Consider the following 16,602-nt stretch of genomic DNA (forward strand, 5'->3'; position numbering starts at 1 on the left):
GAATGGTGGGAACTCCATTTGTATATCAAGCATAGGATTCAGTCAGCCAACCTCATGTCCCTTGCTCAACTTTGAGAAATCACCAGTGATTAAGAACCATTTTTGCACAGACATGTGGGAGTAGCTGTTTACAATCTCACTCTGAAGCAACTCAGTTTCCAGTCTGGGTTTCTTTCTCAAAGGCATTATAGAAATTGCAAGTGTCAGAGGTTTGAACTGGCACAGAAAAAAAAATTCATTAAGTAATTTTTTCATTTATTATTCTGTCATAGATGAGAATAGCAGTAACACATTTGTTGCATAATATATAGTTGAGACACTCTTCTGTCAACTGTTTTACTACAAACAGTTTGAAAGCAAGTTAAAGAACGAAATGCATACTAACAGAGAAATGCTTTAATCGGAGATTGTAAAACAAAACAGAATAGCGGATGAACCAGGTCCTGTTCATCTGTAAGGGCAGCAGTTATGCCATCAGCTGTACCTCACTAGAATTTGTTCAGGGCAATGGGGAGTTTCATGTGAAAAATCAATGGTTCAATCTTCTCCTGTAAACATCAGGTAGCATAGCTGTCTGCAGCATTCTGGCAGATTCAGGACAAGATGGATGAGATTCTTTCTCTGAAATTTTCTCTCTGAAAGCAGAAAAATGACCAGAGGGTGGCATATTAAAAACAGCACAGTCTTTAAAAAAAAACTGTCTAGAACAATTAGAAAAGCCAAGTACATTGTTTACTTTTTTCCTAATGCAAACTGATAGCCACTCCCCAGTGTGATTTGTCTCATCCAAGCTCAAAAAACTATCAAGTAAAGCAGCAACAAACACAAGCTCCAGCAGAGATGAGCTGCCTCATAATAACATACCACTAAGGCAGCTCTTTGCAAGCAAGTATCAACCCTCTGGCTTCCACGGCAAAGGAGGTAACCCTGGCCCTTCCTAAGGAACTGGGGCAGATCATCATACGAGCAGGTATAGACTGCTGGGTACAAAGAGAGACAGTGGCATTGATTTGAGTGTTCAAGCACTGACTATCACTCCATTCCTACCGAAAGGTGGAAACCCCTGAAGAAGTCACTGACTGCTCTAGGGGCACTGTGAGAGCTCTGGACATCACATGGTCTCACAGGTTCCCTGTGTGTGACATCCTTTGGTACTAGTAACAAGGTGCAGGAAGTGTTAAGTCTCAGTTAAACTCCCATGTAGGTGGAAAAGAGGGTGATGACCCCAGCTCTAGCCATAGTCAAGCAGATGAAGTGGTCAGTGCTGTGACTGACTTATCAAATCTTCTCAAAGAGATATCCTTTTTAGACTGTGACCCTTCCCTTGCAGCATAAAGATGATAGATGGTCATCTGCCTGTTACATCCTCTTTGTCTAAGATGTGCTATATAATTACTTCAGATTGATTCATATACAGGTAATGGATTACAACTCTGGAGCCACTCTTCCCCTTCTATTTCTATTTAATGTCTAAACATTTCTTACAGTATGTTTCCAATTTAATTGAGAAAAAAAAAAGGCAGGAAGAAAGTTACTTTTGCTCAAACTTTATAGTACATTACTGCATAATTTAGATGCAAACTGGAGATTTATTTATAAATTGCAGGCACAACAGCACCTTTCTTCAGTCTATACAAAACTACAAGGTATGACTCACGATTAAGTCATGGCTCACAGACATAAGAGAAATGCTTAAATGCCTTATCTTGTGCTCAGAAACGTTCTACAGTCATTGTGCTCAGTGCACCAGCAAGGTCATATACTTTGCAGCCAGACAAGAGTATTGCAGACTGCCTGAAACATCATCTGTACCCTCTTCTCACTCTGGGAAATGGAAAGGGAGTCTTCCGAAATAGCATTGCCCTCCAGGCTGTATGCAGAGGTCAATACACAACAATGAACTTAAAGACATTGCATCTTTTAATTTGGCCATTGAATACTTCATAAAGGTATTGCCCAAAAAGTCTTGTGTCTCAAAACCATATGTGGTTTAGATGCCCATGAGAATTCTGTGTAGGGGATAAATAAGAAGTGGAGATTTGACCCTTTATGGAGCAGCAGAGTGTAGCAGAGATGACTCAGCCTGTAAGGAACTGATACAACTCTGCATTCAAGGTCGACATAATGAAATTACAGAGTACATTTGAAAGTAATCAGAAGGCAACTCCAATGTTCATTTGGCACAAGATACTCTCTTATCAAAAGAATCAAACTTTGAGAGCCCTAAATAGACTTCTCACATTTCTGTGCAGCCTCAGTTTAATACTCTAAATTGCCCTACAATGGCAATGTAATCAAATAAATAAAGCTTATTCTCTAATGCAATTTACCAAAAAACAAGTTCCAAAACAGCTTCTGCACTACAAGAGTATCCAAGTACATGGCTCATCTTCTGAACCTGCATGTGACTTTGAGTCACTGTCTTCATGTCAAAAATGGAGAAAGGAAATTCATACTGACTTGCAAATTAGAAAAAAATTAGTACCAAAAGCATAATGCCTGCGTATCTATGGAAGCCTTTCACCAAACAATATTAATATACATGTAAGTGTATAGGGGCAGAAAACACACAGGTGGCTGGGAATTTTTTTACAAAGAGGCAATTCAGTACAAGGTAACTTGAACCTGCTAAGTTTCTTTATTTCTCATGGTGCAAACATAGGAATTGTCATACCACTAATAACTATAGACCCATTTAGCACACAGCTTTTAAGTTCAGCCTAAGCAGTTTGTATTACTTTCCAACCAGCTGCTGATATGCTGTATGCTTTCAAGGCACCATCCACACCAGGCTATACATACACAACATATTCAACACAAGCAATTGAACTTACTTCTTATGCTTCACATCCTGGCTAAACAAGTGACAAGGGACTTTTCAAGTAATCTGAAGACAGCATTATGGACAGCGTGACCTAATTCCACAAGAGCCTGATATGATAAAAATGAAATGCTCTCTCTAGCAGGGGCTAAGAAACTGTTCCAGTTTTCTACCCTGCACCTCAGTACCACCAGCATCAATATCAATATCTGAGCTGCTCTCCTCTCATAGCCAGCGGAAAAAAGCAGAAGCTCAGGATTCATCTCTTCTTAAAGACATCTCCTCAGGCTTTTCTGAGGTGAGCAGTGCTCAGCAAGAGGTTGGACTAACTGACTTCCACAAGTGCCTACCAACCCAATTTTTTCTACTACTCCACCTAAAACCCAGATGCCTATTTTTCATCACAAAAGCATTTTGTTCCTGAACTAATGCAGCTCCTCACCAAAACTAATGAAAGATGCAATGTCCTGATAAGAAAATGAGATAAAACCTCTTTTTCCTGCTAGTAGGAGACAGTATATAAGAAGCCATTAAATCTTTCACAGTAGTAAAGAGTTGAATTACTCCATCTATTGTGGAACATAACTTAGAAGAATTATCTTGTTCTACAGAAGGATATCCATACAGTGTCAACACTCTTCTGGTCTGGACATTTAATGAGGAATCAGGTGAGGAACATAGAAGTTACATGCACATGCTGTAACCCTTATTGTCCTAAGCATTCCATCTGGTACTTTCTTTGGAAGGCCCAATCTCTTTTCCTCCATAGGAGTTGTAAAAATTAAGCCTGTAGATTTGAACTAGAACTGCATAAGGTAAACATCTGCCTGTTTCTTCTTAAATATAAGATAGATGATTTATTTCATCTAAACCTTAACTATGTACATCTACGTGAGTTGTCCTGAGCTCCTTATGCTTTAATTAACAAGAGAGGCACAAGGCAATGGTGGCTTACCACACTTTTGTTATTTGCTGTTTAAGCCCAGACAGCAGGTCAGCCCCCAGCCCCACAGTGGGTTGTGTGAAAGAATCAGAAGGTAAAAGAGGGAAAAATCATGAGTTGAGATACAACATGAGTTGAGAACAGGGAAAGCAAAAGCTGCACATGTCAGCAAAGCAGAACAAGGAATTTAACCACCACTTCCCATGAGCAGGCAGGTGTTCAGCCATCTCCAGGAAAGCCTGGCTCCATCACATGCAACAGTGACTTGGGAAGCAAACACCATTATTCCAAATGTTCTACCCTTCCTTCTTCTTCCCACAGCTTTATATGCTGAGCACAACATCATATGGTATGGAATGTCCCTCTGGTCACTTGGGGCCAGCTCCCTTCCTGTGTCTCCTTCCAACTCCTTGTGCACCCCCAGCCCCTGCACTGGTGGGGTGAGAGGCAGAAAAGGCCTTGACATTGTGAAACCCTGCTCAGCCATAGCTAAAACATGCTTTCTGCTATCAACACTGTTTCCAGCAGGAATCTAAAACACAGCCCCTTTGTACCTACTATGAAGAAAATTAACTCTGCCCCAAGGAAAACAAACACACACCTAGTTTGGAAAGGAGTCTTCTCTACAGAAGAAGTTTGTTTCTTTCCATTTACAGGAGTCAGAGTTTCCTTGGGTAGTGAAAAGATAAAGAAAAAGCTGTACATCTAAATAGAGTACAAAGGAACACCAGCTGATGAGCCTGGACATGTCCTGCACACACTAACTGCCACAGCAGGGACAGTCACTATTAAAGTGCCTTCCTTGCAAAGGCCGTCACTGAAAAAGCAAATTCCCTCTTCAAGGGAATATAAATTTAGTAATGTTTGATTTCTGGTTTAGGCTGGAGTTCTGTGTGCAGATGTGGAAAGAATAAGATTACTGTTACTTTAAAAAGCCATAATTTTTACTAAAGACTAGGTAGTTTTAAGGTGCATTTAAGCCTCAGTTTACCATTGCTTATCAAGTTGTTGCCCAGAACATATTTACATAAAGAAGTGGAGTTTTCAGGGGTTTTTTTAAATGCATTAATGCTGCTTTGACTTTCCATGTTCCATGCTGGCACTTTATTTCATAAAATGACACTTAATTTTCACTGATGTCTTTTTATAAGCATGGCAATAAAACAAACAATTTGGTGTTGGACTTGAGTCACAAATGTGTATTATGTCTCAAATACATCCTTGTGACTTTCTTGTCTGGAGAAAAGAAGTCCTGGGGGGAACCTAATAGCAATTTTCCTATAGTTAAGAGAAGATGAGAGACAGAGTGAGGCTCATTAATGAGGGAATGTAGGAGAACAAATGACAGTAATCACAAATTGAAGCAGAGGAAGACCTAACTGGATATAAGGAAAAAAATAATACAATGACATTTCAAGCTTTCAGTCACTACACAGAATACCATTTTTGAATGCCCTAATGACAAAGAGGTCTTGAAATTCCTACATGGGAGGAGTTGTTTTCTGGCTCACCAGTACCTGAAAACCATGTATTCCCTTTCTCCATCCATGGAATTTCTCTTAGGAAGGTTCAAAATGCATCACAAGAATTTATTATTATATTTACAAATGTGCTGTGTCTTTTTTCTGCTAAGAAGAAGAAGAAAACCACAGTTTCCACAATAAAATTATTCCTCTTTGAAAGGGAAAATCCCATATAAAATAAAGTCTGTTCTGTAATCCAGGTAATTTGATGATAAAAATGCCTTCACTCCACGAGTAAATGTCTAAAGGAGAGCAGCAGACTTTCTGCTGCTTTTATTGATTTTGGGCTTTGCTGTGCACTGTCTAGTTGTACACAGTGTCAGCTTTTCATTTTATCTTTTCCCTGTGCTAATCTAGTGGAAGACATTGTACAAGTTAGAATTGAGATCCTTAAGATTAAGATTCATAGTTATGGGCTTTTCCAGTGTCTTTAAGTAATTTAATAAAGCAGTGTATCTGTCAGATTGATGGACGTTGTTCAGATAAGCTCAGCTTTTGAAGATACACCAGACTAATTTCTCCAAGTGAAGACTACATGCTGCACAGAAGAAGAAGAAGAAAAAGAAAAAAGAAAGTAATATTCATAGATATTTCAGGAAGGCAAAAATTTGACTGTGAGAGGACATTACAGTGAGGGAAATTTATTTTCTCTTCCATATCTCTAAAAAGTCCTCATAATTGAAAGATAAATTTCCGTTTTTTTTCTTTCTTTGTTTCTTTTTTTTCCCTAATATATCTCTTCCACTTACCTGAAAGCACACAATATTTCTTTTGTATTGCTTTACTGGCAGCAGAGAGTAAAGGAGGACAGATGGAGCACTCAGCACTATCCCTCAGCACAGTTCATAGAAAGCTTTGCTACACCAAGACTGGCCCAAGAGAAGAATCTTAACTTGGGGGTCCAGCATTCCAATAGTAGGACTTGGACCTTTCACGTCTTCCACCCCTTTGGTAAGGAACAATATAGAAAAAATTGTCAAAAAGTGTATGGAAAGATCCCTTACCACATGCACAGCTGCCTTTTGCTTAACCAAGATTCTGCTTTCCTTATGACAACCCCACTGGTTCAGAAAATTAAGAAGCATTCATATTAACAGTTATTATGAGCACTGCAAAGAAAGGATTTAAGTCAAAATAGGGGGTGAAAACTAAATTAACCATAGCTTGTGGGCAAAGGCATTTGTGGATAAATGCATCAGTAATCATTTAACCACTCACTCAGTGTGTTCAGATGGCTGGAGCATTCAAAGCAATCAAAAGTTTTCACTAATTAGACTGTTTATCCACAGGTATCCAAAGCATTTTGTAAAGTCATGAAGTAAAGAAACAAATGACCCTGTGTTAGATAACTGTCTCTTGCATTTTTGGGGCCAAGCAGTGAAGTTTCCAAATATTTTATACTTGTGTATTGCTTCACACATTGTTTTGAACAACCATGCCCATGATTCTCCACCTACAGAGCCAGAAAAGCTCATGGCTAAGAGTGTGGGAATTATCAGTCTTTCACCTTGGTGGCTCTAATCTTCTGCTTTATAAATCAGAAATAACAATGCCACCATTTTTTTCTGAAGCATTTTAAATATTATGGGCCTTATCTACAAGCAACTAATTCTACAAGCCACATATTGTAGCCTGGCCCCACTGAGGTCCATGGGAAAGTGCCTGTCTATTTCAGAAAGGACAGATTTTTCACTCACTGACTTGAACAACAGATCAGACCTTATTGCTAAGACAGAATTAAAAAATTATTACTATTTTTAAATCTGTTGGCATTTACTTGAAGTACAAAACAACTTGCCATGTCAATTCTATCTCAGCAGTGGATAAGCATAGGCTTAACACTTACAGTGGTTGGCAGAGTGTCATGTTTCAGGTGGATCTGTAGGTGAGTGTCTGTTGGAGCAGCAATCACACATCCTAGTAGAGATGTAATAGGCAGCAGACAGTGGGTTTTTGAACTGACATATTATAGTTGTATGCATGCAGTTACTGCTTACATTAAACCCTCAGAAAAACTTCTCTTCCAGAAAGTTTTGTCAATGTTTTAATATCTTTTTAGACGGTGGTATAGGTTCAGCACCAGCATGTGGGAAAACTCTTTCAGCAATTAAAAGGATCTTGCACAATCACTGAATAGGTATTATTAGATTCCTGTATATCCACTGAGGTTTCACAAAGTTCTGTGTGGTGTCACACAACTTCATTTTAGATGACTGAAAGTAGCCCATTCTGACATTAACACCATATGGCATCTAGCAGCTTACCATAAATGATGAGTTGGCCTCTGTCAGGCTAGAACAAATATAAAGAATGACATTGCTCACTGTTTATCAGCATGAGAAATATTATACTTGATAGAAACTATTTTGATAATGATTCATCGTGTTAATTTAATAATTATTCCCTCTTCCTTTTACAAGGAGAAAATATCATTCTGGCAACGAACAGAGAAACAATAAATTGGGGCAATAATTCGAATAAGAAGAACACACTAAAATCTTGACCAGCATATCTAAGTCCAGATACCAGCAACTGGATAAAGTCGTATCCAACACCTCTGCAGAGGTACAGATAGAACCTGCACTTCCTCTTTACTCAATTGGCTTTTGGTAACAAATCATCATGCTTGAAAATTAGGCCTTTTGTCATGCAAGTATTGTCTCAGATATAAATGACTGATTTTAAGAATATGGTTATAGCATATTTCTTCTCATTTCACTGGAAGACAAGATTTAAACAGGTTAGAGTTTGGCACAGTACATAAATGTATTTTGAGTGCCAAAGAAGATTAAAGTGGGAGCAATAATGGTTGAACCAGTTCAGGGAAGATTAATCCACAGCGAGATTTTAAATACAAACACCCTTCAGACCAAGAAGTCCCACTACTACCTATGCTCAGAATGTGAAAGAGATACTACAAGAATCATAGAATCCTAGAATATTCTGAGTTGGAAGGGACCCCCAATGATCCTTGAGTCCAACTCCTGGGCAGGGCCAGAAGTCACACCATTTGTCTGGGAGCATTGTTCAAATGCTTCTTGAACTCTTGTCAGGCTGGTGCTGTGACTACTTCCCTGGGGAGCCTGTTCCAGTGCCCAAACACTGTCTGGTGAAGAAATTTTTCCTAATATCCAACCTAAACCTCCCCTGACTCAGCTTCATGCCTTTTCCTTGGGTCCCATTAATGGTCACCACAGAGAAGATATCAGTGTCTTTCCCCTGCACTTTCCCTCATGAGGATATTGAAGACTGCGGTGAGGTCTCCCCTCAGTCTTCTCTTCTCCAGGCTGAACAGACCAAGTGACCTCAGCTGGTCCTCATATGGCTTCTCCTCAAGGCCCTTCACCATCTTTATTCCCTCCTTTGGTCACACTCTAACAGTTCAATATCTTTTTTGTATTGTGGCACCCAAAGCTGCCCCCAGCACTCGAGGTGAGGCCGCCCCAGTGCAGAGCAGAGCAGGACAATCCCCTCCCTTGCCCGGCTGGCGATGCTGTGCCTGATGCCCCCCAGGACACGCTTGGCCCTCCTGGCTGCCAGGGCACCGCTGACTCAGGTTCAACTTGACATTGACCAAGAAAGTATGCTGCTCCCCATCACATTTTCCTGATCATTTTTGAATAAATATAATGGTGGCAATTTAATAATGGGATATTTCGTCTGACCCAATTCTTTTATTCAATCTTGAGATCAAGAGAGTAAAAAAAGGAAAAATGGCTAAACAAATGAAAGTGCCAGTAGTCGCAGCCTTCAGTGCTCGGTGACCTCCTCATGGCCCTGAACTTTGTCCTGATTTATATGCGCTATTTTTTCATCTGAAATTTTGCTAAATGTTTCAGAATTAAATTCAATTACTTTAAAAGGATCGATAATGTTGTAAGACATCTCAGAGTAAAGACTGTGCCTGAAATAAATTCTTAACTTCTTTTTTGGAGGGAAAGATATTTGGAATACGCTTGCATGTATGTTCGAAAAATATTAAAGATGTCCCTGAATCAGATTAAGTGCTAGCTCTTTGGGTCCTAATATCTTGGCATGCTGCCAGACAGCAATCTCAGTGATTGAGTCATTTTGTATAGGGAGACGTTCTTCAGATAATGCCCGAGTGAGTCACGAGATCTAATTCCATTAAAAAGAGTCATGAGGCCGACAATCTTAATTACATTTATGCTACTAAGCAGAGGAATGCTTAATGGAAAAGGAAAAGAATAACTCATTTTGAGTCCCTTCCAATGGAATCAGAATAGAAGGAGCATTGCCCATACCTGAAATATTAATTTCTGCAGTCTTCCAGCTGTGAGCTCCACAAGAGCTGGAATGGTCACAATACCATTAGTGAGATTAGAAATGTGGGGTGTGGGGTGGAAGATGCTAGAAGTGATGGTCTGGTGCTTTCCAGAGATTGTAACCTCTGCCTATCTCACTGTGAATGAAATTCTCTTAGATAAGTTCACATGACAAAATAAAACAATTTAATGACTGCTAAGTCTAGATAAACATAGAGTCAGGCACCCCTTCCATTACTCATACAGGCAGAATCCACATTTTACTGTGCTAATCAAAGAGTAGCCTTGTTTTCTGTGTCAGCTGGATGTAACAGAGATGGGGTTTTACTCAGACAACATAAGTAAGGAAAGAATTGTATTTTACACTGTGTTAAACAGCAATTATTTAGAAGATCTGTCTCATAATTTCATGGTTTCTTTAAGACTTAAGAGCTATTCAGAGATTGGCATTTTTTGAAGTCAAAATAAAAATAAATTCCCAAATAATTTTGCTATATTTTCTACTATCCAAAAGGCCCAAAAAGGAGGATAATTAATCTGCATATTTTTTAATAATCCAGTCTTTACACTGGGGTTCTTGAGTTTCATATAAGACAGGGAGATTTCATTCTGCATCCTTCCTTTTTACCTTCATTTGTGAGTACCCCAAAGGAAGCATAAAAAACGGCACCAGGACAGTGTACACCACATGAGGGTGAAACCACAGTAACCTGCCTCACTTGTAGCAAGCCAAGCCACCCGTCACATGTGGCAGGAGCTCTGCTCCATCTGCACCAGCAAGCAGCACAGCACAGCACAGCACCAGGGCTGCAGAGAGGCTGCTGAGGAGCCCCTGCCCACACCGTTTGTGTGTCAGGGCATTGCTTTGGGCTGCTGCAGCTCCAGGACCCAAAAGCCCACGGGCAGCCAGAGCTCACTGGGTGTGTCCCTGCAGCACAGCTGACAGAGACAGGCCAGCAAAAGGACTGCAACATTCATAGACCCTTGAAAATTAGTGACATAGGGGACAAAGGTTCAGTTAGCACTTCCATTAGTCATGAAATTAATATTTTAATCTCTGAACTCCTCAACTACAACGTTTAACGTAATTACTTGACTGCATGTTCCTGCAACTAATTAAAAATAGTCATCATTAAAATCTGGTAAAACAAACTTAATTTACTACTTCATACCTGGTCTTGACTGAAAAGGTGGTTTAATGCCTTGACATAACTAAATTGGTTGTATGCTCCAGACTGCTGAAGCAAGTCTCATATAACAAGATGATCTGTCTTCAAGTCATTTTTGTCTTGACAGTTGCAGACAATGATTTCATCAAGTCTAGCACCAAAATGCCCTATTTTCTTCTCAAACAAATCCTAATCTTGTAATCTCAGGGGAAAATAATAAAGTGTGAAAAGGTAGCACTTCAATCAGTGAATTTTAAAAGCCTTCATCATACAGTGTTTATTTTGTGTCAGAGCAATTAGGTTGTAAAAAATCATAGCAAATAATGAGAGTGTTACTTTAGTCACTGATGTCATCTGAAAAATCACCTTTAGTACCTTTAGTTTCTTCAAATCAGATTTAATTTCTTCATACCACTCTGGAAATAATTCACAGATTCATATTTTATTTTCATTGTGCCTCCTGATATTGAGAAGACAATGATACTGAGCCATAGGCATCTCGGGTTGAGACTATGAACAGAGAGGGACAGGAGGAATGAGTCTTCAGTGTGTTTGGTGTCCCAAAGGACATCTATTCTAGAGGACATATCTTGCAAGAGCCATGCAGGATGATTTGCCCACCTTGCCGAAGACAGCCTGCAGTAGAGCCAGGTATGGAGCCTGTTTCTCAGTCTCACTCCAGGGTTTTAATACCATCCTTCTGATCCAGTTTTTGCACAATCACAATTTACTATTTGTGAAAAAATTATGGGATATAGATGCAAAATCAAATTAAATCACAGGTTATACTAATATCAACAGAGATGTCTGCCTTTGTTCCAGCAATGGGTTATAACCCCTTCTTGTTATCCGAAAGCTTGTATCCAGCATGCTAACAGAAATGAGAGCAACATAAAAGCAAATAGTAATTCAAACTACTGATGTCAAGAGGTGTCTCCTTTTATTGATACTTGATCACTTGATACTTATTTGTACAGCTGACTGAAACATAAACCTTTCCTAAGAATACCTAAATATATCTCTTACCTCATGCAATTAACTACAGTTGTTTGAAAAATACTCACAGAAATAATTAGGAATATTTACATACTATGGTATTTCTTAAATTCTTGGAGTAGAATTTTAGTTCTGTCTTTTCAGATAGATATTCTAGTGGAACAGAGAGGTCAGAAAGTCCTGCAAGAAAACAATAGTAAACACAATCTAAAAACCTTAAGAAGAGTCCACCAATTCCACCCTCACTTGTGTGCCACAGAGCTCCTGCCAAAATGGTGAGCTCTGTCACACTCCTCCACTATGACCTTTGCAGGACATCAGAACAGTGACAGGAGAACTGGCACAAACACAGACACAATGTGCTTAAAAAGCAAGGTAGAGGCAGCAATTGAAAATTCGTAAAAGCATCCTACAAAAACACAATCCTAAAGCTGCAGTGCTGTTTTGTTCTCTCCTCCAACACAATGTTTGCTGAACAGTAACTCGTCCTAATGAATTCATAAGATAAATGGTCATTGGTCAATCAAAGTACAACCCAATCCTTCATGGCAATTCACAGGAAAAATGTAACAAGAATGTGAAGGGCTTAAAGATTAATAACAATTAAAAAATTAATTAAAATGCTTGTAAGAAAAATCTCCCTAAAGCAATCTTCAGTTTGGTCTGCTCCAGCAAATTCATTTTTTAAACTAGCTATTAAAATATAAACTGCCCTGTGAAATATTTTCATCATCTTCTCACAGCCCCTTCCTGAATTTGTTCCAGCAGAGCTATTAGCAGTGATTGAAGGTGAGACAGACAAGACTAAGCTCTCCAGAGAACAAGGCGAGAGACACCTTTCTGCCCTCAACCCATCAACTATAATGAATGATAGGCACAGTGCATGACAGGGACTGAAATAGGAGACTGTGACAAAGACAGGCTTCAGAGTGCTTCAGAATAATTCATTCAGTTGCATTTGGCAGCAGAAGACCATAATATTTTTTGTGTAGCTACACTGTCAATGCAAAAAAATAAAAACATGGGGTGGCATTTGCATGCTGATTCTGTTACAGTCAGAAAGAAAGGAAGAGTGAGTTAATCAGATGTTTTGTTTACATTCTCCCTCCTGTTTCCTGCTGCCCATAAGCACATGGAGCAGTATGAGACAGACACATGAGGCTGACTGGGGAGCAAAGTCTAATTCGTGATATGTTGATTACAGATACTTCTCCTCTCTCCCTCACAAGACAGTCCATGCTAGAAAAACCCACACATTTATTCATCAGCTGTGTTTGGAGTCTGTAATTGTCCCTTTGCTGAAAGAAGAGTTGGAAACATGACATCACTCTTTGAGAGAGGAAAGAGAGCAGGGAGAAGAAACTCAGAGAGATCCAGACCTGATTTGGAAATCAGATTTCAAGAAGACAAGTTGCAACCCAGCCACCAACCCACAGCTGCTATCACATCACATCACAGTGAGTCTGTCTGTGCTTTACCTGCTGAAATCAGTGCCCCCAGGACCCCAATGCCTGTCTGTCCACACAGGCTCACAGGCAGCATCTTGTCACAGCCAGGCAGAGCTCCATTGAAGCAGCGTGTAGCCCAGACTGAATTCAAGAAAGCCATGTCACTTGCTTGGTAGAAGATTTCTGCAAGGGTCTGCCACAGGGGGTGGTGAGGCCAGACAGTATTGTGTGTTTGAAAGAAATGAGATCCAAAAATGGACCCTGAGAGCAGGGGTACTCTCTAACATCCCTAACACAGGCCACTCTGGACAGCCGGGAGCCTGGGGAGATGGAAATATAAGAGACCAAGCTCCCAGGCAAGCCCTGGGCCTCATGACTCCTATCACATCCGTCAGGGCATTTCCTATGTTCAGGTTCTTCTCCATCTCTGATGGGTTTGAGCTAAAAGGAATACATCAAAACCACGAGTTTCATGACACCCAGTGCAGACACAAATTCCTTTCAATATTAGTAACAAAAGCATTCATCTAGGATATAGAAAAATAAATACAATCATTTATTCAATGACTTAAGCAGGTTCAAACTTTCATTCCTCATTCCTTGCGCATCGCTAACATAGAAGCCATTTCAGAAGACAGACAATTTTACCACTTCCCATTGGAAAAACCAGCACAGAGAAAAGAAACAAGCATTATGCTAAACAGAGCACTCACCCTCCTCTGAGGCTTGTTTCGGCACATCTTGGTATTATAATGAATAGTATTTATACAAGAGGTACAAAATGTTTTTCATGGCAGAACTGGTACAGCCAATGGGCTATGCGGGGACTTTCCTTAAAAATGGAAGATGTGGTTTTGAATTCTCATCAGACAGGAGAGGGGACTGAAATTCTGTCTATCACATCACAGATGACTGCCCTGAACACTGAGCTTATTGCTAGGGAGGAGGAAAGATACTTCTTCTGGTGGCATTATACAACCATGATCCCCCACTGTACTTAGACTGAAAATGAGCACAGCTTTCATGAGTTTTGCTCAAGGAGTCCCCAGGGGAGAAAGGCACTTTTCTCAGGCAGAGGACAGACTGGCTCAGCAGGCTGCTTGCCAGGCTCCTCCATGTGGGGTTATTCAGCATCCCCATCTTCTGCACAGAGGTGGTCACTATTCAAACTGAGGGCTGATGACCATTTTAGGAGCTCAGCAGCTAATGCTCCCCTAGGACAACCTTCCCAGTCCAATTTGTGACCTCCTGACAGAGACGGCTAACAATAAATCCTTCCTTCTGCATACTAACACACTGACTGGGACAATCTGCAACCCTCTTCCTTTGATCTAAGCAAAAAGATAAAAGATGATGGATGACAACAGGTAATTTATGAGCTCTTTCAGCATGTTTGGTTCTGTCTAGCAATTTGAATTGTATTTCCCACACAGTTTGCTACCAAAAAGCACTAATGAATTTAAGCAAATAGAACACAATCTCCTGAACATGAAAATACAGCAAGTATGGCTTCACAATGTATGCACAAAAAAAGATTTGGATATTTGCTAGGCAAAAATATCCCCACAACAGCAATAAATATGGTTCAACAAAGCTAATTTCAATATGTTAAATTCTTTTACTGAAGAATTTAAAAAAAACCCAGCATGCCAGTGAAATACCTTTGGCTTTCAATGTACCTACATGGGATGAAACAGAGACCATCTAACAAATGCGCATTTATCAGTAAGTGCCACTGTTTGCCTGTCCATTACAGTTACCAAATCCCACCACTGCCTTTCATTGGAGACACAGTATAGTTGTCAGTAGGAGCTAGAGCTGAAGTACATCTGTAAAAACAGAGTATCTCTCTCATAGTAATTGTTTCATATAATTGGCCAAGGAAATCTTTCTAAATGGCACAACAAAAACATTGCTGCTATTGGCCATTTAGTTTGGAAATGCTGTACAGAGCCATCATTTCTATTCAAACATGGGGATACTGCAAGGGGTTTGACTCAGGGTCTCAATGTGGATGGGAAAGTTCAGTATGTGCTTTCCCCACACTGAAAGCCATGAATGAGAAAAGATGAGTGGTCACCTGATGTTATGTGATGAGTATTTGGAATTTCCAAGGCTACTTCAACCACAAATTCTTTAGGTTCACTCATTAGTAAGAAAAAGTATTCTTCAGATTTTTGTATTACCAGAAATTTGACACTTTATATACACCCAAAAAGGAAAATTGAAATCTCCTAGGGATCCAATTGGAGCAGCAGATCCCATACAACTTCAGGGCTGACTGGGAGTTTATCATTGCCACAGCCATGGTCCTCCAGCTCAGGGCCCTGTGATCTCCTTAGCCCATCATCAGTGTGGAAGACAGAGACAAAGAAAGCATGGAACACCTCTGCCTTGTCTATGTCCCTGTTTATTAGGTGACCATCCTCATTCTGTAATGGGCTGATGTTATTTCTGCACTACCTCTTGCTATTAACATACATATTTAGATTTATATATGTGTGTGTGTGTATATTTAAATATATTAAATACAACTACATTTTATGAAGTTGCAATCCAATGCCTTTCAAACTGTTACCTTTGAATCAAATTATAGGTTTTCAGCAAACTAATAAACCAATTAATTTTATGTCATTCTGTTCTCAAATTCTGTTCAGCCTTAAACCAGGTATGAGTGCTTTACTTGAAAAGGTCATCCTGTGCTTGCTTATGAAACTCATCTGAACCCATGCATAAACTCAAAACCAGCTCCTCCATTTACACTCCCTTGGCCGGGAACAAGTGGCACAGGCTGCCTGGGCTCACAGTGGCTCCTAATTCAAAAGCAGGGTAGGTAGAACATGAATATGTGGAAATGCTTAATAAATATTTACCTGTCTGAAGCATCTACTGCTCTTTCCAATGAGCCAAAATCCCTCACACAGCTGGTACTTCCCAGGAAACAGGTAACAAACTTTTCTGAACCTGGAGGGGTGTCTCCTCCTGCAAGTTTTACTGAATTCAGGGGAAATATTTGCAGAGGAGGGAGCTGCCTAGCATTAGGAAGAAAGTCATGTGGTCCTGAACAAAATGGAGACAGAAGTTTCCAAGCATGTTTGTAACACAGTGAAGTGAGATATAGCAGCTGCTGTGACTGGCTACCCAAAGAGCTTGGCCAAGTTAGCTCACCTGGAGCCAGACTAGGGGTAGAGCTCATTTTAAGATGCACCTAATATAAGTATTTGCACGTAAATGTATTCATATGAGCAAGGATTTGAAGCAGGTACTCTTTGAGTAGGTGGAGACCTTGAGCTTAATTCAGCTGCCCGAACACCATGCCTGTTACAAAGCCTTGCTGTTGAGATCTCCCTGGGAGGGCTGGCAAATACAGCAGGCACAGGACCTGCCAGAGGCCCACGCCCCTCCAGGGCAGCCAC

General features: G+C 40.1%; 1 long non-coding RNA gene across 1 annotated transcript in view; it reads right to left on the reverse strand.

Annotated features, from left to right (window-relative positions):
- Positions 1–378: 378 nt before the first annotated feature.
- Positions 379–16,602, reverse strand: part of LOC116440111 — a 55,593-nt gene continuing 39,369 nt past the window's right edge. The window contains exon 2 of the long non-coding RNA XR_004238416.1: positions 379–635. This is a non-coding gene — a long non-coding RNA (uncharacterized LOC116440111). The remainder of the gene's footprint in view (positions 636–16,602) is intronic.

This window comes from Corvus moneduloides, chromosome 2 (assembly GCF_009650955.1).
Source record: "Corvus moneduloides isolate bCorMon1 chromosome 2, bCorMon1.pri, whole genome shotgun sequence".
NCBI lineage: Eukaryota > Metazoa > Chordata > Aves > Passeriformes > Corvidae > Corvus > Corvus moneduloides.